At 24.9% G+C, this 27,536-nt stretch overlaps 1 protein-coding gene and 1 non-coding gene across 3 annotated transcripts in view; both read left to right on the forward strand.

Moving 5' to 3' along the window:
• LOC129608163 (unconventional myosin-XVIIIa) overlaps positions 1–27,536 on the forward strand; it is a 229,151-nt gene that overhangs the window by 120,954 nt on the left and 80,661 nt on the right. The gene's annotated exons all lie outside the window — the stretch shown is intronic.
• Positions 622–734, forward strand: Trnay-gua (transfer RNA tyrosine (anticodon GUA)). Its single transcript has 2 exons — positions 622–658; positions 699–734. It is a non-coding gene; the product is annotated as a tRNA-Tyr (tRNA).

Below are 27,536 nucleotides of genomic sequence, written 5' to 3' on the forward strand. Positions count from 1 at the left end.
TCGTTCGTTGCCAATTCATGAGATTAAATTTATAATAAAAATGCATTGTGATTAATAAATCAAAATTAATTTTTTTTTTCTTTATCATAAAAAAAAAAACGCTTAGCTAATTGATCTATAAAAAAAAAAAAAATAAACACACGAGTTGCATGCAGTGGCTCATATGAATGTGTGTGTACATTTGTGTTTAGTATGTGCACAAGAGTTTTTTTTACCTTTTTGAGCGCCCTTCATATTAATAATAATTAATATTAATAATCAATCATAAATTGATTAGTACCATATGATTTATTCAATAATAATGAAAAATAAATAATGAAAATAATTAAACAAAAAATCAATAAAACATAAAAATTATTATTTTAAAGGTAATTTCCGATTATTTATGAAAAATTTTTTTGAAAAATAAAATTTTGCAATTGTAAGCTTTTTGTAACAATTAAAAAAAAAAACCAAAAACGTTTTATTTGTTTGTTTACTTTTCATATTTAATTTTTCAATAATAAAAATAAAAAATTGAACTGATAAAAAACAAAAGTAAATAAACAAATAAAAAACCACAAATTAATAATCAACAAAAAAAAAAAAATTAAAAATAAAATTTAATCAGGTGTAATTAAACCTTCGATAGCTCAGTTGGTAGAGCGGTGGACTGTAGATTATTCAAATTTAATAAATTTAGTATTAAAAAAGCAGAAATCCATAGGTCGCTGGTTCAAATCCGGCTCGAAGGATTTATTTTTTTTTTTTCACATTTTGTATTACTAATTTTTTTTTTTAATAAATTATATTTTAGAGCAAAATATGAATAACAATTTGTAAAATAGAAAATTGAGGTGAAATCTGTAAAATAAATAAATTAATTAAAATTTTTTCAGTAAATTAATTTTATTATTATAATTTAATAGTACCTGTATCTCATGAAATATTATTTTTGTTTTTACGGATTATGTGACACACACCCGAGAATGATAAGACGAATTCGAACTTAGTAATAATTAATGTTATCTTTATTGGGGATCATATGAATACATTGGTTATTCGTACTAATTAAGTGGAAATAATTTTGTATTACAACAAAAACCATAAGCTACTAAATCTCATAACATGTATTAGGCTTTTCTCTTACATTAAGTTTATTATCGTCAACAGAACAGCGCTCTTACAACAAAATACAATAGATATATCCCAAAAAGATGTAAACTGAAGTATATAATTACAATTTCTAAAAAAAATATTAATGTAAAAGCGGCATTTACATTAAGTTCATTTGTTCTTCTGAAATATTACTAAAACTAACTGTTTGAGAAGAAAGTATATTTTTAAAAAATTGTGTTTTACAAAAATTACACTAAAATTTCAGTGTGCTCCCAAGGAATGATTACAAGATTTTAAATTTTATTTGAGGTTTTAATTTTGTTGAGTTAATGTACTTTAAATATTCAATATATTGAGCTCAATATTTGGAAGTTCATCATATTTGTAATAGAATCATGAAACTATGAACACTAACTAAATTCTTTAATGAGCTCATTTATTCAACAATTCAATTGTAATTTCTTGAATTAGTCAATTTGTTGTTAGATCTAAATTTTTGTAAAGATGTGTTTAGTTACAAAATTTTTAATATTTAGAAATTAAATTTTCAATTATATTTTTATTACATTCGTGAAATTCGATTTTTTTTTGCATTAAATTTAATGTGTTACATAATACGAGTATTCAATAAGTTCGCTTTTTTTTTTTTAATTCATCGCCATAAAATTCACCTACTCGTATAACCCATTTATTAAATTTTTATAAAATACTATTAAAATGTCATAAATAATTAAATTCAAAATGTATTAAAAAATTTTTTTTGAGCAAACCATTAATTTGAGTACGTAATAAAATTTTAATAAAAAATTCTACTACTTTTTTTTACTACTTTAAACATTAAAATCTGTGAGCGCTCTTATATTATTTAAGACTATAATCATTAATGAAAAATAAGCCTATAATTTGATTGCATCTCATAATATTTAAAAAAAAATTTGTAAATTATTAAATATGTATATAAAATTTTTATATTGAACCTAAGATCAACACTTCAATTAATAATAATATTAAAATTAAGATTAGGTAACACGAGTGTGATGCCACAAAAACCATCATTTAAAATAATTTCCTCTTTGTATTCCTAACAATTTCTGTCATTTCTCATCTTTCACATAATAATGTACATATATTTTGTTTTTGCACCCCTTAGGGGATTGGTATAAATAATGTGGGTTTAAATTACTTAAACAAAAAAAAAAAATTGTTTTTCCTATAATATTGGCGATTGGTTTTAAATCTTTTTTTTTTTTATAAAAATGCGTCTACTACATAAAAAAAGAGGAAATGTGAGAAAAAAACAATTTTTTTTTTTCTAAAAAAAAGTGAAATTTAAAAAATTATAAAATTGAATTAAAATGAATGTGAAATGTCTAAGCATCGTTTATCACATTTTTAAGTTAATCATTATCTAAACAAGATAAAAAAGAAAATAAAAATCTAGAAAACCAAGAAAAATTTTCTTCATTCAATTTATTTTATTTTTTTATCTTAAATTATTCGGTTGATTAAGTTATTAAGTGATTTCCTTAATCAAAAAAATAGTTTATAAATGCTTAGCGAAACACGAAACAAAATTTTTTGCATTAAGAATTTGAGTAATATATCAAATAGAGAAAAATGTAGAGGGTTTCCTTTAAAAAGTATATGAAATATATTTAATAAATTGCCACTATAACATAAGGCCTTCATATTATGCAATAAAAATATTGTAGTTCAAAATATTTTTAGCGACAACTAAGCGAAAGTTCAACTAATTTTTAGCGAAAAATTTTGTACCACACCAGAAAAATTTTTTTAGTCACCATTTTTATTCAATTTTCAAATAATAATTTGCTTTTTCCAAATTAAATTTCTAATTTTTCATTATTTTAAAAATTTTATCATAAAAATTTTAAAATGTCGGTTAAGCATTTATTTTTCAAAAAGAAAAAAGCAATTTATTCGAATGAAATTCATAAAATATTTGAATTTGAACGAAATGCATTACTCTTACTGTAAAAATTCCGGTTAATACATATATAGAACGAGTGCAATATGGTGCTCACTTACTGTACTAAAATCATTAATTGGCGGCAGTAGAAATTTCGGTTAAGAAATACAAAAACCAGTGGTTACCATTAGACATTTCGGTTAAATAATTTCTAACTTAAATTGGGATTTAATTTGAAGTTGCTTGAAATCTCAGCTCAGGTAGCTAAAAATACCGACTTCTTTTCCTCTCTTTCTCTTGTTACACAAAACTTGTAAAATTTTTATATTTTTTATACAATAAGGCTATATCTAAAAAAATTAATAAAAATGTTTGACAATTTTTGAATCACTCTGTTAATTGTACTTGTAAAGTAGGTATATTTTTAACATTTTCAACTTTTAAAGCTTAATTTTTTAAATATTCAAATTTCAAAGAGTTTATATTGAAAGGAATTTTTATATTTAATTTTTTGCTTCCTTCATTATTATTTAAAGAAGCCCATGAGTTATGAATGTATTAAATTTCACAAAAAATTTTTTAGTCTATAAATTTCATTGATCTCCATAAATTAAATCAATAATCTTGAAAGTTATTTGTCTAAGAGTACAGGTTAATATTTCTGCATTCAATTACAAAATATTCAAAATAATTAATTAATTCTCTTCTCCTTCAGTAAAAGTACTTAGATTTATTGATTCACTTGCTTTTCTAAACTTAATAACAGTATGACGGTCAAAATAAATTGATTAATTTTTATTACATTTGTCATCAATTATTGTGTTTGCTTTAATTTAACTAATTACCATAATTTTAATAATTAAATTAAATGAAATTTTGCATATACAATTGACTTGTACTGTATTTTTTTTTAGTTCTTGTCATAATAATATGTACATATGTATGGGTAATTAAAACTGTCATATTGTATATCGTATACAAGTGAATATATATTAAATTAATGACAGTCATGACTTAGTACCATGACTTTCATATCATGTTAAATAACCAAGGTCTCTTCAAATATATTTTGATTTTTATTAATTATATTAATAAGATTGCCCAATACCAATCGTATATATTGTACATAAATATATATTGATGTGTATATATTTATACATATGGTGTGTATAATAGTGATTACCTACTAATATAATAATCATATGAAATAACACTTTATAAAGATTAAGATTAGAGCCACCTTAAAATGAAAGAAAAAAAATTCAGAGAGGAGAAGAAAAAAACAAAAACGAATTCAACTTTTAAAAACTAAAAAAAAAATTTTTGTTTTTTTTTTGCAAGAAACAAGAGTGTTTGTTTGTGCATATTGCTCATCTGGAAGAGATAATGTATTAACTCAAAAATTATACTTTTGTTGTTTTAGAATTTAAAAATTTTAATTAAAATTTTTAAAATATTATGGATTTTGCCACTCCGCTCAATGGAATGCAAAATTAAAAACCAGTAAAAATAATATTGTTATGGTGCTATAAGAGTATTATAAGAAATTAATGTCCATCTTTAACTTTGACACAACGACTGTCATTTGCTTTGTTTTTTTTTCCCAAGATTTTATAATGTACACGGAAAAAGAGTTAAAAATTGTACAAGTAATTAATTTAAAATTTTCGGGTAGCAAGCATATTCCATAGTAGAGCAATTTCTCTAAACTAAAATTAATAAATATCATAATTAAATTTAAAATTTAGAAATTCTTGTAATTTATTGCTAAATATTTCAAATTCACAAAAAGTAAAAATGTTTAAATTTCTCAATTTAAGAGTAACTATATCATTGAGAATGAATTGATTATTTAATATTTGTAGTCTTCAAACGGGAATTAACAATGATCTACTATTATAAATTAATAGAATTTTGAATTTAGACTATACAATTACAGAAAAGTCAAAAATGTCAAATAGTTTTTAAAATTCTAAATTACGTTCTCTCACCGAAACGAAATGAGTTAGATGCATGAAATTTTGTTGAACGAAAGAGAATACCAAAACAGACATTTTCCAACATTTACTTCGAAAACATAATTTTGGGACTTAAGACAGCATTCTTCCCGATGAACTCTCATGCTCTAATACTCACCTAATTTTTTCTTCTTTTCCTAAATTAACCTTATATTACATGTTTTTTTTTTGTAGTTTTTCTCTCTTTTTATACATAATGCAAGAAAACAAAACAGGTTCAACTTAACAAATGAAAAAGAAGTGTTTTGTTTAGTAAAACAGTTTTGTTGATTGTAATTTTTTTTTCCTATTTTTCATATTGTTTTTTTGATATTTTTCTTATGATTCTTTTTTTTTTATCAACAATATCGCGCAATTTTTCTCATAAAATTCACTTAAATAGCTGTTACCAAACGTTTTCATATCTCATCTTTTTTTTTCCTTATTAAACTCTTCTACACCTTCTTTAATGGAAAAAAATTGCTTGTGTACAAAAAAAAAATAAAAATGCATAACGTACAGGTATATGTATATGTGTGTATATACATATGGATTTGTTGTAATTATGTACAGTATAATCTGTATCCATATGTATGATTTAACAGCCGCTATTATTTATGTTAGGAATAGGTAATATGTTTTATGTATTAATAATATAATTGTAGTAGACTGAACTTAACAAAAAAATATTTGTAATTGCATATGTACGTGTATGAATATAGAAAGAAGCAAATATACAGCAAATATAGTGAACCTGACATTAAGTTCATATCGGTAATTTTTCATAAAAAGGAAAAAAAAAATACAAAATCAATTGATAGTATTGTGGTTAACAAAAAAAATGTTGCTCTCTTCTTTAAGTTATATAAGTGTGTTTACATATTTAATCCTTTAACACCTTAATTGCCATGTTAGTCATATGTGTCTGACGCTAAGAAGTTCTACATGAGTCATGTCAGTCATATGTGTCTGACGCTAAGAAGTTCTACATGAGCCATGTCAGTCATATGTGTCTGACGCTAAGAAGTTCTAGTTGAGCCATATCAGTGATATGTGTCTGAGGCTAAGAAGTTCTACATGAGCCATATCAGTCATATGTGTCTGACGCTAAGAAGTTCTACATGAGCCATATCAGTCAATGTGTCTGACGCTAAGAAGTTCTACATGAGCCATGTCAGCAATATATGTGTGACATAAAAAATAGTGTTTTTCCGGGAATTTATGCAAAAAAAAAATTTTTCTGTAATACATTAAGTTTCCTTGATAAATTTTTAACTAAATTATCTAATAAAGTAACCGTGGCCCATGTGAAAATTTTTCTCATATTGTCATGGCGATTAACGTGTTAAACATTTAAGATCAAATTCCAAACTGAAAACTAAAGTTAAAGCTCAGTTGAAGAGCTTTTAGAACAAAACATACAAGTAGAATTTAAATGATATTCATAATTTGAATGTTGCCAAACTAATATTTTACAAAATTCGTCAACCGTGTATTGCAGTCGACTAAAATGATTCTTTTGGTCCGTAATCTGGGGTAATACAATTGTCTAGAAAATAATCTCGATAATATAGTGCTTCAATAAATTTGATTATATTTTTTTTGAAAGATTTTCAAAAGTTATACATAGCTTTTCACTACAGCTTTCCAATTATTTATGGATTAAGACTGTATATTTCACCTTAGTTTATTAAGTGCATTTAGCTATTGAAAGTTTACTTCGCTCTCTCACAAAATTTTCATTGTTCTATTACTTTGAACTCAGTTTTCTCATGTCATTCCCTGATTCGGCAATGGCAAGCAATTCTTGTAAGAATTTCCACTTTATTCTTTATAATGTTTGTACTATCATGACCATAATTACTGTATAATTTTCTCCGATTTCCATAATTTCAGGACGGTTGTGCCCTTTTATTTCTGTTTTCCTTCTTCAAATCATTTATGCAATAAGGATTAAAGTTATCCGGGAATTATTTAAAATTGCTAGGACTAATTTTGTATTAAATCGTTTGAATTTCTAATCTCCGAATCAATTCTTTTAATGTCAACCTCATCACATTTATATTTTTTTTTAAATTTCCAGCAATGTACTGAATGAATTTTTTCTTTGATCATATCACCCTTTGCTGCTGCTAAAAAAAAAAAAGATGAAAAATAATAATAATTTTTTAATGATTCTCTTAAAAGATAGTACAAAAAAAAAATTATTATTTTTTTTTTTTGATGTTTTGTATTTCTTTTGAAGTTTAAAAAGAAAATTATAAATAGCAAATAAAGAATAAGACAAAAAAAATTTAGAAAAACCTCTTAAAAACGTTTATTTAAAGTGAAAGTACTTTTATTACACTATGTCGGTTTGTTGTTAGCAAGTGTACACAGAGCTGTCAATTGTATTTTCCTTACTTGAATAAAAATGCCAAATCCAAAAGAAATACAAGGAAAAAATCAAACAAACAGAAAGGAAAATGAGGAAAAAAAAATTTTTTTTTAAAAAACTTTTATTTTTACAATTTTCATTTATTTATTTGCTAAATTCGAAATTTTCTTTCACTTTGCACAAAAAAACAGAAAAGAAAAGACCTCATAAAAATTAAAAGTATCCATGAAACCAGATTATTGTTATACTCGTAGAAAATAAATAGAAAATTTCAATAAAAAATGAAGACTAAAAATTTCTAACCCATAAGAGTTTTGGGGAATTTTTAATCCACGCGACTTTAAAAATACTTTAAAAATTTAATTATGATATTTTCATTTTAAACACACTTTTAATAGTCTTGTAATTACTTGTATTTGTATAACACTATTGTGTACGTACATTAAAGTAAATGAAATTAGCATTTCAAACCCTAATCCGAATTTTATGTAAATTTATTCCGAAATTAAATAATGTAAAAATAAGGTGGAGCAGCGCGTATTAAAATGAAGATCGAAATAAATTTTTATCATTAATATAAAAGAAAATAGCAAAATTAATAAAAATTATAAGAGAAAATTAAGACTTACAAATAAAAAAGGTTCGTTTTTTATTGCAAACTTTTCTATAATTAATTTGAATTCGATAGGAAAAATTAAAAAAAAAAAAATTATTTTATTATTATTCGGTTTTTTTTATTAACTGCCGCCTCGCTTATTTTCGCTATAATAACAATTATTATTATTATTGCTATTAGTATAATAGTTTTATATATTAGTATTTTATGAATTATTTTATGAATTAATGAATATATGAAGGTGTGTATTTAATTAAAATGAAATTTTCCAAGTGTAATTTAAAGCAAGTTTTATAAAAATTCACATAAAGTAGCTTATTTAATTTGGAAATTTTGCACAAATTATTGGCTGTATATGAGTATGTATACATTTATAAAAGATATTAAGAGAAATAATATAAAACAAAAAATTAATTTGATCTAATTTTATGATAAATGAATACATTATAGAATTGAGATTAATTAGGCGGTAAAGGTTAAGTTAGGAATACAAATAAGTGTAATTCAAAAGTTCAGTTGTTGTTTTACACAAAAAAGTTTAAAAATTAATGAAGCCAAAACAAAATGAAAAATACCTAGAATTTGAAATTATGTCTGTTTCTAACAAAATTTCAAATGTTAGCAGTCAGGAACACTATTCATATAAAAAATTATTACAAAAAAAGCAGGTTGTCTGAAACTCCATCTCTGTGGAAAACTAACAATAATTGAAATAATACCATCTTATATAGTTAATAAGCACAGCCTAGTTTGCTTGTATTTTTGTATTCTATCCAATAGAACGTGGTGCAAAATTCCGGGCAGAATTTTTCAAATTTATTAATTATGAGCCAAAATTATATTTATGTATAACAGTTATGATAAATTATAACCAACTGATTTAATGTGCGCCACCACCGCAATTGACAAGTGACAGTTAACACTAAAACTGCCTTGTACATGACAAATTTTCAATGGCAGTAAAAAAAAATTGCGTGATTTGATTTATGCTACTTGCCTTTTATAATGTGCGGTAAAGAATCTGACAACAACTGTAGAAAAAATTTCAATTCTTTTGCACTTATTTCAATTACAAAAAAAAAGAATCCAAAAAAGCAAGACAAAGTATAGAGAATTTTTTTCTTTTTTTGCAATATTTTTCCTGATCTCTTATTAAAAAAGGAAATTTTCATTAGTTAGATTTCTTCAATTACAAAATATAAATACAAAAAAGAAAAAAACAATGATTCCATGTATGAATTTTCCGGATTAGATCACACATTTATGAATAATTTAATAATTTTCTAAATGATCATATCATTTTTTTTTTCTCTCTGTTTCTCTCTCTGTATCCTAAATTGGAAAAACAGTTGAATTGAAGTACGGAAATTGGGTGAAAAAAAAATAACAGAAGAAAAAAAAAATTAAATGAATAAAAATTCTTAAATTGGAAAAAACCAGGTTAAAAATTTAGTAGATAATTTTATACAATAACTTTTCAGATTTAAAAGATGAAGATAAAAAGTACAATAATGGTAATGTTAACTATATTGTATAGGGTACATACATCCATATATATACACACATGTGTATGTGGTAAATCTATTGCAAAATAAGGAACTTTGGTATTTGGATACGGTTTGAATTGAAAAATTTTTGTACCGGAACCAATTGAACAAAAATGGTGTATTTAGTAATATTTAAAAATTTTTTTTTAGAATAATTATTGGTATTATTGTGTTTATAAAATCAGAAGTTAGAAATAATAAATGTATTTTTGTATAACTTTTATTACGTGTGTATACACGTAGCATGCAAGTATAATACCACTTAAGTATAATTTTGGTAAATCGAATCATACCAAATGTTCGTAACAAGTTTGATGTGGAGAAAATTTGAATAATAAAGAACACAATCAAACATTTAAGAGCATAAAGAGAATTAAAATAAATTCTCATTAAAAGAGAAAATTAAATTTTTGACATTTTAAGTTCTTGAGAAAATTTTGTCTACCTTTCAAATTTCAGGATATTACTGGAATTGTTCAATTAATTTTTACTTTGGAGAGAAAAATCGGCAATTATTGTTATTTATTTTAAATTATGCGTTCTTCTTACAGAAATATGCAATATACGTCAAATTCCTGAGGATTAGTTGGTAGAATTTAGAATTAATCTACCTAAATAAATTTGCATAACCAGTACAGAAAGATTTAGGACATGTTCTATGTGTTTACTGTTATATTCTTATATATGGATATAAGTTTGCGTAATCATAAGCGCGATAACCAGTAAAGAAAGAATTAGTTTTATACACCCAAAGTGTTATACGTTTAGTGTTATATGCCCCTATAAATGCAAAACTATAATTTATTATTGTGACCATATCGTACATAATAACTATAAATTTCTCTAAAAATTAATAACTTTTAGATTACTGCTTCCAACATTTAGACACATGTGCTATTTAAGAAGTGATGCAAACTGTAAATCTAAAATGCAAACAAAAAAAAAATTAAGGCAAGACAGATGATTCTTATACAATATCCGGCGCCTATTTTTATATATGCAAATAATAATTTTTTCTTTTAATTTTCATATATAAAAAATATGCCCTTAACAAAAGAATATCTTGCTAAATTAAATAAATGTCTGGCGGAGACATATTGTTATATTCATATTTATCATTTGTTTAAATGAAAGAGATGATTATCGAGGGGCTGCACCTCATCAATTTGCAATTTTTTTTTTTTGCATATATTTATGGAGTACATTTCTAAATGTCATTCGGAATGAATCATAAATCATTTATCTACCTATTTTTTTTTTTAATTTATGGAAATCAACTTATAATAATTCTATATAGTCTTCAATATATAGAGTTCTGACAATTTGATAAGGAAATTGCTTTCAAAATGCGTAAAGGATTTATATTGTTGGAGTGCCTACAACAAAATGGTTTTAACTATTGTGCGTCGTATGTAAATGTGAACAATAAATAGTATAAGATTAAAGTGAATAAACTTAAGTTTAGAATTATTACTGGCAAATTCTAAGAAAAAATTATGCACAAACATGAAAAGTTGAAATGATTGATAAATTGATTTTATTTTTCGCTCTTTCTCGTGAATAATAAATGAAAGTTGAAAATATAAACAAATAAGAATTTAAAAATTTGAAATATCATTTATATTTTATGATGATGAGTTTTGCTTCACGGTTGATTGTTGCCTTTGTACTCTTTAATAAATTAATTTAACCTTAAAAATGTCATAAATAGAGAAAACTAATTTTTATAAAGTATACAAGTCAAGTCATATACAGTGGTGGTCGTAGAATTAAAGCCACCTGACTGTATACTATATTCGAGTTTATTTCTATGACCACCACTGTATTTGCATATAATAACAATCAAATAAGTATAAATGTAAACAATTCAGATCACCAACTTGTCAAAGTCATAAATGAATTCAATCACTTTGAATTTAATTTAAAATGAATTGAACAAACACTTTTTTTTAGGGTCAAATCGTTTAAATTTCATCAAGTAGTTCACATATTAAGCATTATACGTGATAATTCACCAATATATTATTAGATCCGCTTAACGTAAAATTTGGGTTTTCATAATAAACCATGTAATAAGTAAATACTTAAATTTATTTCCGATATTTATTTCAAAATTTCCACCTTAAACTTAACCTTAAAAAAATAAGAAACCGCATTTTAAATATTAATTATATATTTTTTTTTATTTTGTTGTATGCACACGCGTTTTAGATAATTAAATCATACTCAAATTGTATACAATTGAAAAAAGTAGTTCATTTTAACAATAAATTTCACCTATTCACCAATATAATTTTCATTTTATTTAAAAAAATAAATAAATATACCATATGTCCTAAATCTTATAATACATACATGCATATACTTAATACTTAATGATATACCAGCATTCAATACAACACACAACATTAAGAGTATATGTATATAATGTATACGAGTATACACACATTCATGTGACAAAATTCCATTAATCGTGTTAATTTTCTTTTATAATATTTAAATTCCCGTATTACAGTATTATACATAATGCAAGTAAGTACGTATATGAGTAATTTTATGAGTATAATAATTACTATTGTAAATATAACAAGCCTATATTCATGGATAATGTATTTACAATCCACCTACCTGTATTCTTGCACATATGTATGTACACATATGTAGGTAAATAATTTATTCTTCTCTTAATATTATTTATGCATATTATTTTAAATTTTTCAATATTCAAGAAATGAAATTTTTAAATTCAAAAAAAAAAAAAAAAAAACAAAAAATTGAAAATCCAAGTTGAATAAATAAATAAAAATTTAAAGTGAAATTTCCGCGTATTCTGCGTATTTTGCTTGTAACCTATGCTATTATTAACATTTTATGCAGAAATCTACTGGTATTCCGCACTTACTTACATACACAATAATTCAATAATATACTTAAAGGAAAAGAAATACTAAAATAGTAGAATATGTATTGTGTATGTATGATATGTGTAAGTTCAATGACATGATTAACATAAAAACAAATAGTAATGTTATTATTATAAAAGAAGAAAACAATAATATGTTTAAGTACTTATTGCATGATAAATGTACATTTTAACTAAAACTTTGCTTCTAGAGCAGGCATATGCAATTTAAAGTTGCTAAAACATTCCGAAACATTATCGAGTCTGGCCCGGTAAGATTTTTTACATAAGCTAGTGTTCGGGTAAAAATTGTAAAACTTAAAATTCGGTTAAATTGGTGAAAGAGAAGGGGGCGCCTTAATTTCTAATAATAATAGAATCTTTAGTTCTTTTCAAACATATTCTTTCTAAAAAGTTGTTATAACTCTTAACACCCCTTAAAGTGTTCTAAAAATTATAAAATATCAAACTCATTCAGTAGGGCGGCATATTTTTGAAGTATATTTCAGTAAATCTCCAACAGTATGACCTGCCATGCTTAATAGACTGATTTGCTTTTTGTTACTTTAACCCTGAAATACTCTGGCCGTCGTAATCTTAAAATTTTTCGATTCGACCCATACTTCTTTATAAAATGTTTAAAATACCTGTTCTACACCGTATATTATATAGGGTTGATCGTATATTACGTGATTTGTTGAGGAATTAAAAGCAAATCAAAATTTAATGTACACCCATAAGATGTGTGTTCTATATGTATGCATTTATTGATAAATCATTATAATGACACACACATTTGTATATATATATTTTTTTTTATAACTTTGTGTACTACTTACATACTAAGATGAGTTTATGCATGAATCTAAGATTAGACTTTAAATTTTTTTTTTTTTAAGTTAAAAAAAATAATTCTGCTTTTCTTTTGCGATGATATTATCAGAATAATAAAAATCTTTACTACAATTAATTTGCGTGTATAATATTCTTAAGTTATTCATTACAATTTCTTTTACTGTGTTTGTTTGTTGTTATTTTGATTTAGTTTTTCCCTTGCTAGCTATAATTTTGAATAAAGTAGTATTAAGTTAAATGAATTTAATTATATTTAAAATTTACGTGACCAACAATTCTTAATTATTTATTGTGAATTGAAAATAATGTGATTAAAAAGTATAATATGCCTATGTTGTTTTCATTTAATATTGTGTAGACACTATATTGACGACAAAAATTCTGCCATGTCTATATACATTTTGAATTGACCTAAATTTATACTGCGCGTTTGCTTAAGATGAATTGTAATTTTGTATTATGAGACCACCTACGTTTTTCTTTGGTATGTATTTGTCAAAAGATGTCGTGGAACGGAGTTTGTTTCAGTTCAACAACCTCTTTGAACGATTGAGGCCCTCTATAGAATGATCAAACTGTAGAAAACATTCGGAGACATCGTCCGAAGAGATCACCAATATTGGCATGTTGTCATACTGTTACGAGTATAACACTTGAATTATCCGAATTATAAATTTTTATTTCAAATCAGACAAAGTTGTGGTTTACCTTCAATTAAAGGTTCGATTTTCGAACTCAGAGTCAAAATTTAAAAAGATATTGTTATATCAAACTTGAAAATATGTAAAATAGTTAAATTTGTTATATATATATAACAGTTAAATTTGTTATATGGATAACATTTAAATCTGTTATATGTATAACAGTTAAATCTGTTATACGTATATCAGTTAATATGGAATTAATATGTATGACGAATGTAAATTAACTAGTAGTAACTTAAAAGCAAAACAAATTAGTATAATCGATTACTTAATTAATAAATTGGTAATATAAAATAATAACCGTTAATCATTTTTGTCATTATTTTTAAATTATGCCACTATATAGATGAATAATAATTAATTTCCGAGTTTATAATTGCGTGAATAAATATATAATAATAATTATTTTCATAATTAAATGCTTTATATAATATTTCTGATATTGTGTTACAAAATATAATAAATTACTAAATTTTATATGTGTAAACAAAGTAAATGCATATAATTTCAATTTAATTTATTAATTAAAATTTAATAAATTTAAATAGTATAATAATAATAATAATATAATAGTATAGTATTACAATAATTTAATAGTATGATGATTTAGTTATGTTTTAAGTTGCTTCTTCAAATTCAATTGAATTTAAACTCAAAGAAACTAGAGGGTGGTTATAGCCGGTAAATATACAATTTTGACATCCTACTGAAATCTATGGTTATACAAAATGCTCAAACTCGACCTGTTATTTTCAGATTTAATTTCAATAATCTTTTCTTTTTTTTTAGAAAATAACTCGACTTCATTATAAGAATGATAATTTTCTTGAATATCGCAATGTTTTGCATATTTTTTGTTCATTTAATTGTAAAGATTGATTGTACCTTATGTACAAAATTATCCATACTAAAAATATTGTGGCATTTAAAAATTTATTATGAATTCATGTCGGGTTTCCAATCCAATAAAATATGTTCAACGTATACAAAAATTATAATTTTACTTGAAATTGCCATTATAAGTATAGCAATTTTTTATAAAATTAATTTTAGTATTAATATTAAGTAGTCAGAAAAATCCCATATTTTTCTGCATTACGGATTTGATTTAAGAATTTATGAATACATAATTTATTTAGGATTGATGTAAGCCAAACATTAAATTTGTAAGTATTATAGTTTTCTTTTAGATTAATCATAAAGGTCATTGCCATGTATTTTCAATTTTCGTCATATTGTGCTCTTTAAATATTCTAAAAATCAAAAGAAATTTTATTTGCTCAGTTAATGAAAGCTCTTTTTATGTATACCATTGCGATGTTACCTAACAATGTTTAGTTGACTAAAATTTTTAATAATGATGCAATTTGTAATTTTTCTCAAACTTCTTGTATATGTATTCTTAGACAATGTCTAGCCCTATATAATAATTTTTTAATATTTTGACCATGAATTTAAATTTAAAATTAAGATACAAAAATAATTATGATCAAATTTTATAATTTCTTGACCCCCTTCACGTCTGAAGTGATTTGATAAGAATTAAATTAATTTATAGTCATTTTTTATTATTATTTGTTTTGATAGTTAAGAATGTTTTAAATTTATTAGCTATACTAGGGGACCATCTAAAAAAGGCATACATATGTTAAAACTAATAATAAAAATATTTTAGTGAAAATTAAGTCATAAAATTTATTTTCATTTACAATTTTGAAATATTTTTATTATAAATAAGTTTTATTTGTTCAGTTTATAAATAAAAGCAAAAAAAAAACTAATTTCCATGAATCAGCACGCATTCCTTACAATAAATTATGAATGCATATCACAAGTTTCTTTAATCAAATCAAAAAGTTGTATAATTTGTTTATTAAACGTTCAGTTCTAATTTAGTATAAGTATTAAATTTGCAGTAAGTTTTACAATAAATTAAAAAGTATAGAATATTGTGTATATAATTCCGAAATGTATGGAAATGGTTTTGATAGTCTATTTAAAAACTACAATTTTACACTGAAATTATTAGTAAAGAAACAATACACTGAGAGTTCCATAACAAATTCTTGTTAGAAGATAGTGTGGATTCAAACCTGGCATGGTTATGTGATTATGCGATAGAAAGGGTATATAACCCAACTAAGATAGATAGAGTTGAGATGGTTGCGTTTATTGGTATTACTGAGACGTTAAGTTCGACGCCTGCAGATGCTTTGAATACGCTTCTCCATTTGCTTCCGGCGCAATTACATATGGTTAACCTGGCGCTGTCAGACTAGCGATATGTAATTTGAGACGACAAGAAAAATTTATGGCTAAAATAAGACCTTAGATGGGCTCTTGGACATGTCTCGGAGGAGCATTGCTTTCCTGACGATAATCTGGCAGTCAGTTACGAGAGACAGCGCCGGGTGTGGAAGGCTGGAATTGCACTTCAAGACGACGTGTCGCAGGTGGCGGGAAGTATACAAGAAGGAGACAATTTTTCACTATCAATGCGAGTGTAACGTACGACAGAGCAAGTGTAATGGGAATGGGTGAGATGTCGAAGATTATCATTGGAGATTTAGGTTAGCCTTGGAGATTAAGTTTTTCTTATTGTCGGAATTTAAGTTAGAGAGAATCGAAATTACGGTATTATTTTTTTTTAGTACCTATATGTAAGTACTTCAAGTAGGTACTTAAACGTGCGTAAATTTTAAATAAGCGAAACGATTAGTTTTTTCGTAATTTTTTTTCTTCTGGTTTCTTTTTGTTTGTTTTTTTATTATTCATCAAAGAAGTCAATAATATTTGTGTTTTGTTTTTGTTGTTTTTCCATTATTTTTTCTTATATGTCTGTTTATTTGCTTAGTGTACTTGTTTTTTTTTTTACGAGCTAAGAAATGAAAGGTGAAAATGACGTGAAAATATGAAGACATTTTTAAAATAAATTTGCTAACAATAGAAAATTCTCTTTATAATTTTGTAATTGCTCATAATAAAATTTTACAGTGTAAAAATCAGTAGAGGAGAGAAAGAAAGAAAAAATATTTGTTGTAACTTTGAATATTAAATTCAAATTTATTTTTTCTTTTTCAAAATATTTTAATCGAGTTTTAAAATATTTGCGTAAAGATTATAAAAAAAAACAGAGTCTAAAATAAGTTTACGAACAATATTATAAAAAATTTATTGAATTGGAAAAATAAAAAAAAATTTTTATATTTTTCGCTGCTTTCGAATCAACAAATTGACATTTTAATATGCATGCGTTGTAAATTGGAAGAATTTCGAAGGGAAAAGGGAATAATTTTTCTATATGAACTTTGAAAAATAAAATATAGATTTTGTATAACCTTTTTAAGGTTATTGAAATCATCGTAGATCGTCTGATATTTTCTATGTTGTATAAATTTTTTCATTTTGAAATTTTATACATTTTATTATATGCAGCCATTGATTAAAATGAAGCGGAAATGATTGTTAAATTAAATTACACACAATACTTGCGGTTATGGGGTATGAAAACGTGGAAAAATAATGCCTATGTTATATACAAATATGTATACAAGTTTTGACGGTATACTAAAAGATATTCGATTTTTTTTTGGTGAGAAATGTAATGAAGTTATAAGGCGCCTTAAATAACATTTTATACATTTTTAATTAATTTAAAACTGATAAATTTTTATACATTTGTAATGTAAATTTTATTAATATTGTTTCAATATACAATAATAATATTAAAACATAGACAATTCAAGTCAACAATATTATAAGGAAACCCAACTATGTTTGCATATAATTAGGCGTTAGAAATGAATATTAATATAAGTTTTCACTAGTTTCCGTGTGAATTATAATTGACATATTCAAGTCAAAAAGTGATATAGGTAAATTAACTTGTGAATTTTTAGAGCGCTTTAGAAATTTCGTATTTAAATATTAAACTTAGTTATAAAATATTATGGAAAGTAATAGAAATTCTTATATTTTTACCAGGAAAACTTTTTGCTCCAAATATTAATTGATTTCTTTTAATATATCAATTGAATTTTCAACGACGAAAATTTGGTTTGGTTAGGTTATAGGCCTTATAGATTCGTTGTAATACCGATGGACTCAAAAAATCTACGGCTTTTACAAAAATCAGTTTCAGTTTTTGTCAGATCCGTAATATTGGTGTATGCCAATAAGACAATGCCTCGTTACAATCTTATGATCTATCGCTTATCTAACATCTCCCGAAGTTTCTTTGAATCCCCTTTATCCGGGACCTCAAATCTCGTCAATTTCGAACTGATCCGCCATCTCGTTGAGAAGTGACTTGCAGTCTCGGATCGTACTAAAAAAATTAATTCCTGATTTCTACACCCCTGTCAATGTCTGGCAGTAGTGGAAAATACTTATTCCTCTACAGATTATCGCAATCCCATCTGGTGAGCGCATTACTTCGCTTATTACAACCACTTCTGCCTTAAATACACCGCAATAGTCCAAAATACCGGAAGTCAGGAAGGAAATCTTATCGTCGAGTTGCTCTGTCATTCAGCTTACATTCATGGTTGTAGAAATGGACAGATCAACATCATATATTGCCTTATTTTTCACTTCGACGTGATCGTAATACCAAAATCCTTCCTAAATGAGTTTCTATAGTCCTGCTTCAAAACAAAATGTTTTTGTGAATCGAAATTTTTGTTCAAAATTCATTCACAATGATTTTTATGCTTTTTAAATTATCGGAAAAGTTTTTTGTAATATTTTAAAAAAATTTATTCAAGTTTGAAAACAGTTGTTGCTTCTAACCTCAGAAATCATAAATTTCTGCTATAAAATAATTAATTAATTTTAATTTTTATTCAAAATTTATTCAAAATTAATTATGAAAATACAAAAAAAAATTATGAATCAAAAAAATAAATTAAAAAAGAATCGTTTTAACGCTTCCAAAATTAACCAACCTGTTTTTCATTAAATCAGATTCAATTTTCTTATTATTTAAAAAAATTAATTTATTAACAGCAGTCATTGAATTTTCATCCGAAATCACACTTTGAAATCTCACCTTCCGTTTTTTATTCTCACCTAACTGTGAATTTTTTTTTTTTTTTTGTAATCCAATTTGCAAACAATTTTTCAAAGTTTTTTTTTTGCGTATACGAGTATCAGATTTGAATTTCAATTTTAAACGAGGAAAAAGAAAACTTCAAAACAATTTTCTCAGAACCTTGAAAAGAAGAAAACAAAAAGAGAAAAAAAGAACACAGTGTTTTTTCTTTGTTAAAAAAAAATAATTATTCTGCTCAATAAATTTTGCGGATAAAAATCAGTTTTTTTTGCTTGCTTTAATTTAATTTTTTATTATTTTTGTTTTTTCAAGAAAAGTTCATAATTCCCATGCTAAAATTCTTCTGTAAGCTTGTTACATTTTTCAAAGATTTTGTTTTTTTTTCTCTGACCTTGATAATTTGAAGTAATACATACAAGTACTTGATTGATTATGTATGTACAATATACCGCTTTGAAAGTATATTTTAGGTACTCATAATATGTAAGTGTTATACGTGAATGCAACATAGAACGAGTTTATTTGAAATCAGAGAACAATGAAATGCTATTGAACGCATATATTTTTCTAAAACCTAAAGAAAAACTTGATTTTTCAGAAAAGAAACGAAATGATTACTTTTCCACTAAATTATTTTTTTCTACTGAAAACTTTTCAGAATTTGAAAGGGTTACTTGCCTCTGGTGTAGATTGGTCCTATGTATATCTAACCCTCGTATGTGATATTTTTAATAGAACTGCTAAAAGGAAAAATTGTTACAGTACACATACATAGATATTGTGTATTGTGTGAAAAAAAAAATTATTGTGTAATCTAATGTGGATCAAGTGTATGCAGTGATAATTATTTAATGTTAAAAATAAAATGTAATGTGATCTCATTAAATTTATTATACTTGTATGCGTTCATTTTCTCATTTTTTGCATCATCTCAAATTTCATTCGTTTCGTTGCAATCGGAATTAAAAATTTATTTCACGCCTTTTTCACAACTTGTTGATATTAGAAAGTGAGCACTTTTCTACATTATCTTTTAATTATTCAGAAAAGAAAGAAAAAAAAAATTGCGTGTGAAATTTTCAACTTATTTAATTTCTGCAACATTGTTTTCGAAATCTAATACTTTAGAAAAAAATAATAGAAAATTGTACTGCATGAAATTATTTTTAAAGTGTAATATTTAAAAAAAAATAAAGTAAATTTTTATTATTTATTTACTGTTATACATACATATGTATGTATTAATTTGAATTTGTTAATGTTAACCCATATACTTAGAACAATAAATTTAATATTTATGAATATTGTAATGTAGAACGTTCTATATAAATAACAGACACTTATCAGGATGTTGGGGTGATCGAAGATGCCACATGCCATGCTTCATGAAAGAGACCGCATTGCTCTATGGTGTGTTGCATATTTTAAAGGATATCCGATAAATGTTTCGGTGGCCTAGTACTAGGCGCTTCTGTGAGGCGATGCTCATTCTATTCCTACTAATAATACTACAACTAATGTTACTTTTTTTCTATAAAGAAAATTTAATTTTACTCCATGGAACGATTTTATATTTTAATTCAAATTTTGATCGAATGATTGTTCTTTTAATTCTACAGAGAGTAGCCATAATTTTTAGAAAATATGCAAACCAATAATCAATATTATAGTTTGATTGAATTGAATTGATTTCAAATTAAATGTTTTTAAAATAAAATTAAATAAACTGTTATTAAAAATAATGTTATTTTACTCAATTTGAATATTATATAAATTAAATTTAATGTCAATCTTAAGTGATTCAATTCATTAGCGCGCATGTGCAATTAATCAAATAAAATTAAGATCGTAAATGATTTTAAGATAAAATCTTTGTGTCAGATTTTCACAATTTTTTTTTTATTTTGTTGTTTCTTCAACTTTTATTGAATATTTTACACTTTTTAATCGGTAAATGAGATTTAATCACAAAATTTAAGAGAAATTACACACACGCGCACTAAAAGTATCTTTCTCTTTTTACCAACCGTATTGTGTAAGTAATTAGGTAGGTTATGTGATGGCAACAAATTTTGCATATCGAGTTTTCGGTGGGAATGCACTTCTTAATAATAGGGAAGTGTAAATAAAAAATTTTTAGCAACCTGTCGGTCTGTCGGTCTCCTAACTTTTGGAAAAAATCAAGCGTTAGCAACTGAACGTTTACTACGTGCCAAATATACATTTTTGCGTATATAGAGAGAAAAAACCAACCGATTTCATTGAAATTTAATATTTGAAGTCTTCGTGTTAAAACAATGAATATATAAATTTTTTGGAAAGATCAGGGCTCGAAACCTGATCTGCGGACCGATTTTACATTTTTCGCCATATCTACGGAACGAATTGATGGAATTTCTTGAAATTTAATATTTCAGTTCTGGTTGTTACCGAAACTAACCGGCGAGCATTTCAGGGAATTCGGGTAGCACAAAGCAACTCTACTAAGAGCCAAATTTACATTTTTCTAGGTATGTTAACTATAAGTTTACTAACGTCCCAAAAATTGGAAAGATAAATTTAACAGACATTTTCATAATATTGTGTAATATTTTCACTTAACTAGACAATACACATTGCAGTCGGTTATGTGCTGATCACATCAGATTTTTTTTAATTATTTCGTTAATTTTTTATTTCACTTGAAATTGTAAATTTTTAACTGTCGTTATTCATTAACATTATATTAGGCATAATTAAATGCTACAATTAATTATGACCAACAACGTAAGTTCAAGATCACATCATCGCAAGAAGAGAGAATTATGTCAAGCGTGCTATATTGCATTGTTATTTTTTTTGTCTCGGTTTACTCACTTTACTTACGCTCCTGGGTGTACATTTGTTTTGTATATCAGTAATAAAAAATTTTTTAGTACAAATTGTCTAATTATTATGATTTGTTGGTTGAAATTTTTGTTATTTTAAATTTTAATTGTTTATTTTTTTTTTTTATTTCTTGTATTCGTGAAGATTTTCTAACATTAGTGTGAATATTGCAAATTAATTTTTTATATGTGCATAATAATAAATGAGAGTGTTTTTTTTTTATTTACATACATACGAGTACATATATTTTTTTTGTTTTTGATTTTATTATTACTTAATTTGAAAAAGTGTTGCCAATTAGATTTAATGGATTTGCAAATTAATTTTGTGTTTTTGTTTTTATAAGAAAGCCATATTGTATGAATATAAAAAAGAGTAAGAAAAAAATAAGAGAAAGACAAGGAGAAATGTCAATTTTTTTGAAGTTAAACAAAATCATCAAGATTATATCATCATTTAACTTTTATTTCTTAACGTGTTTCTTGGTTTTTTTTTTACTTACTTTCATTTAAATTTATTTGAGTGTATTCATTCAAATGTTAATTATAATCATAATTAGTACACATATGTGTATGTTTTCATTTTTAGTGCTCATCATTTTTTATACAATTTGTTTTTTTACAATAGCAGTTACACTATTGATTATTTTAAAACATGTAAGATTTTTTGTTATGTCAAAATTTTTGATGTCTATTATACATACTTACCTACATACATATGCAATATTTTGTGTTTTTGTTTAATTGTATTGCTATATAAAACTGTTATAATTATATGACATTGAACTATTTTTTGAGGTGATTTTCTTAATTTTCCTTAATATTTGTAAATTTTGCATATATTTTGCTTTTATTATGAGAAATTTACATAAGAAAAAATAACAGAAAAAAAATTGATATGATTTTGTAATTTTAAAAATGCTTTTAGTTTATGTAGCATGTAGTTTTTTTTGCATAATGTTAAATTTGTGACAATTTTGACATTATGTTAGTTAGACATATTAATGTTATGTTATTATGATGTTACGTTATAAAAAAAGTATAACAGTGCGTTTTAGGTAAATTGAAATGTTTCTTTTGAATGGAATTTGGAGTAAACTTGAGAAATATAAAACTAAAATATTTTTATGCTTTTAATATAATTAATTTAAATTTAAATTCAAATATAAGCCTCATTAAGAAATTGTCATGTTTAACTAAATATTATTTTCGGATTCTCAAATTTAAAATTCATAACATGATATTTGCAAATACAGAAAACTTGTACAGAATTTTTTAAAATATTACAAATGAATATTTTTTTATACATAATTTAATGGTATTAGTCAGTGAGATCTAATAAAGACTTTTAGATATTCAAGATGATTCAAATTTAAATATCGCGAAAATATTGTAATACATTAAAATTAATGTATGGTTTACTGTAGCATATATACGAAACTATAGAAATGACATATTATGACAGTTTGATTATTATTCACAATACATTTAATTTCTGATTTCAGCACCAAAAAATGATTACACATGAAAATTGACAATAGAAATTATTTAAAATTTTGATTTTAAAATAAGAAATTATAAAAATATTTTGAATTTTACATTTTTTTGTTTCTCTCCTCTTTCTCATGAAATAAAACACAAATTTGTTATTGTTTTCAGAATCACATGTAATAATTACTTGTTAGCAACCCTAAAATATTATAAAATTTGTGAAAAAAAAGTATAACACTCCTTTTTGACCGGTTAAAATATGGTTAAAATAATTTCAGCGATATGACGATATGTTGTAGTATTATGGTACCAGTAGTAGTAAGAGAGTGGGATCCGGCTTGGTCATCCACGTGAACCCTCATGCTCAACAACTCCCCATGTAATACAAAAACGAAAAACCATTTTTCGGAAGCAATCAACATCCTTGGCGAAGCTCAAGAAACGCGTTAAAAATTCCCCCGATATGTCCCCCAAAGCCATCATAAAAGAAGAATGAGCTTCATCTTCCACATAAGAGACGGACCGGCATAAAGAAGAACATGTTCCACGTTCTTCACTTCCGCAATATCCTGACGTATACGAAGAACATCTTGCCAATTTCTATTTTTCCATAGAGGCAGTGTCCTGTCAGCTTTCAGTATGCTGAGATCAGCTCTACCGTATCTCAACAACGCCTTCGTCTTACTCTTATTCTTGCAAGGCCATAGCGCTCTGCCCATATGTATGTACAATATATTATTTCTATTGAGATACAGCCGTTGTTTGGTTGAGTGTTCACTTAATTATTTAATAAATAAAATAATTAACTCAATAATAATATTTTATTGATTAATTACATTAATTACAATTCATTGGTAATTACTCATAATTGAGAATAAAATTCTTATATAACAATTTAAAACAAAATAAAAGTGCTAATTCTTTAATAATTTTTCTGTGTGAAGGCTAAATAGTTTAAGAAATACGAAATTAAATATTTTTAAGAAATAATCATTTTTTAAGGAATTTTTTAATTTTTTTTCAAACTTATAATTGATTTGCTTATTTCAAGTTTTATTGATGTCAAATTCAGTTGTTTATGAAATTAAATAAATAAATTAATTTTTATTCTTTTTGAATAATTAAAAATTTGTGGTTCGTAAAAATTATGAAAATTTTTAAAATAAATAATTAATAATTGTTGCATAAAATTATTTTGCGTATCGTTTGTGTCTCCTCACTGTCTTGATAATTGAACAAAAATTGCACTGTCTTGATAATTGGCTCCGTATGGTATAATTAGATTTTTGTTTATATCCAATTCGGAATTTAGTGCCAAAATAATCAGCACCATTTGGAGAATAACATTGCTTATATTACTCGTATGATATTCGGCCAGTAGGGCTCGATATAATTTTAAGTGTTATCGAACTTAAAGAAAAAAAACACCCTACCTCTTCTCTTCTATTTATATTAATGAGTCACTTTACTTAATCAGATTATGTTACTGAAACGTCTTCATATTTATTAATTTTAAAGATTCAATTATAATTCAATTTTTTTCTCAAAATTAATTATTTATTACGTGATTTTATTAAATATTCAATTTATTATTTTATATACAATTAAATAATCAAAAGGGAAATAATTTTCATATTAATTGATTGTGATAATTTAATTCACCAACTTTAAATAAAGTAGTTTTAATAATTTAATTTTTATTATCGCATTTATGTCATAGTATACCTTTTCATAATAATAATAGGAGAATACCAAAATATAATTGACTTTCCTGAAATTTTCATTAAAAAAATTTCGTGTTAAAGATTTTAGTATCAAGATTTATTTGTATTTTTAGAAAGTGCTATGCCATGAATGCCTTAAAGTCTGTACAGTTTATTTGTTTTTTTTTTTTCTTGTTTTTCCTTTTATGTTGAATTTGGTGGAATCTTCATCTCATTAAATAATACTCGATAATAGATTCAATTTTCAAAATAAAAGAAAAACGAAAAATAGAGGTGAAGAAGAGCATCCACCACATTCCCATGGAACCTCTTTATTTTTTCTTTTTGTATTTAATAATAATTTTCATTTAAATCTACAAGTTAAATTCGTTTATATATATACATAGGTCTATATACGTATGAGTACAACACACATACCTATATACATATATGAATTGAATGAAAAAGAAATTATTTATTTTCAGCCAAAAAATAAAAATAAAATAATAATTTCCTGTCACAAACAACTTATTTAATATAAAAAAAAATATAAAAAAAAATTGAAATACAATCTGAAAACAAGCCTTGATCTTCAACTCTTATAAATAAATATGTGCTTATAATCTGCTCATACGTACATGTAAACGTATGTACATATGTATACATAAAAATATGAATTATGTATAAATTTTATATAATGCAGTGGCATATAGTAGATTTATCTCTTTTAACTTTTAATTTCTAACCACTACCATCGAATATTTAAAGAAAAAAATCTCGAAAAGACTGGTCTCTTTGAAGATATTTTATTTATACATGCACGTATGTATTATGGTATCGTTGTACATATTTAATATTTTACAATTTTAACCGCTATAAGACTGGAACTTACTAAATTTAAAGGTATGTAATTTACAAAAAAAAAAAGAAAAACTTTATTTTTTTCCTTCATGGTAAATTTTAACTGTTTAAGCGAGAAGATTTATGCACTTGTTATGATGCTATTACTGTTTTATATTATACAGAGTGTATACATATAGGAATCATTATAAATACCCAAGAAGTAATTGAAAAAATGTTTCATATATTTCTGAACGGGAAGTTGTGTACTCTATACATTTAAATTTTGATTTTTCTGCTTATCTCACTTTGGGACCATATGGTCTCAACAAAACTCCTATGGGCAGTATGGTTTCCACAAAACTTCTATTATCCGCCAATATTTTTATTTCTGCCTGTGTTTTTTTTAAGTTGGTGTAACCAATCTCCCCCAGTTTGACCTTTGCAATGTTGTATTGAGATTCCCATATATTGCGCCCACTTTGGTCGACGATTTTAAAAGGAATGTATGTTTTTCGGCTGATATGTTTTGTTTTTTTATGTTTTCTAAGTGTTTGGAAACGGCTGCGTAGATTTTTAAAACTGCGGAGGTATTTATTATTTGTTATAATTAGATATCCAAGAGTGTAGTCTTTGGAAATCATCGTAATTCGATAGACAAACGATGGGGCCTTGTAGATTGTTTGCCCATTTCTTCGAAGCGACCGGGTAAATTGGGAATACTATCAAGTATACCGTCAAACCTGCTCAATCATTCAAAATTCTGAAATGTAAATTTTTCATTTATTATTCTAGGTTTTCTCTTACAACCGAGCTCTTTTGCAATAGAAAAGCTCGAATGGAGTAGAGAACCTATTTTTAAATTAAAAGTTTTTCGCTTAGTGTTTCGTATAATTATTATCGAATTGTTACTCATACAAGGATTCAATTGAACCTTCAATTAGTTATGAAAAAATTCTCAAATGTACGGTATACGCTGTTTATAACATTAAAAAACTCGTGTTGAATTCATTCAGAAAAGTAGCAGAAAATTACAAAAAGGAAAGTAAAAACACAACAACAGAAAACTATAAAAAAAAACACAAAGTTGTCGCCGCCGTGTTTTTAGTTGTGACACAGGAGAAAAGGAAAATGCTTTCACTATCATTTTTTTTTGCCTGTTTTTCTTATTATTTTTTTTTATTGTAATTGCTTCTCCTTCTTATTCTTTTGCAATTTTTACTAAAAATATTTTTCTTTTTTTTGAAGTTTTATGTTGTTTTTTTTCATTTTTTTTTTTTTGCAATCAATGTTGTAATAATAATAATATAAAAAAAATAATAACCGCAATAAAAAAAACCAAAAAAGAAAAAAAATGCAATATTACTGTTGTTGATGGCAATAATGATGGCTATAATATTTGATATACTATTGATGATTATGTTGATTGTAAATAATGATTTGTGGATTATGATGACCAGCAAAACTCCTTTCAATTTCAATATTGAATATGTAGAAGCTGCAATGGCAGCAGCAGCAGCAGCAATATTTGATAAAAAAAAAGAGTATACAATAAA

The sequence above is a fragment of the Condylostylus longicornis genome, unplaced genomic scaffold, assembly GCF_029603195.1.
Source record: "Condylostylus longicornis isolate FDR11 unplaced genomic scaffold, ASM2960319v2 ptg000030l, whole genome shotgun sequence".
NCBI classification, from domain to species: Eukaryota; Metazoa; Arthropoda; class Insecta; order Diptera; family Dolichopodidae; genus Condylostylus; species Condylostylus longicornis.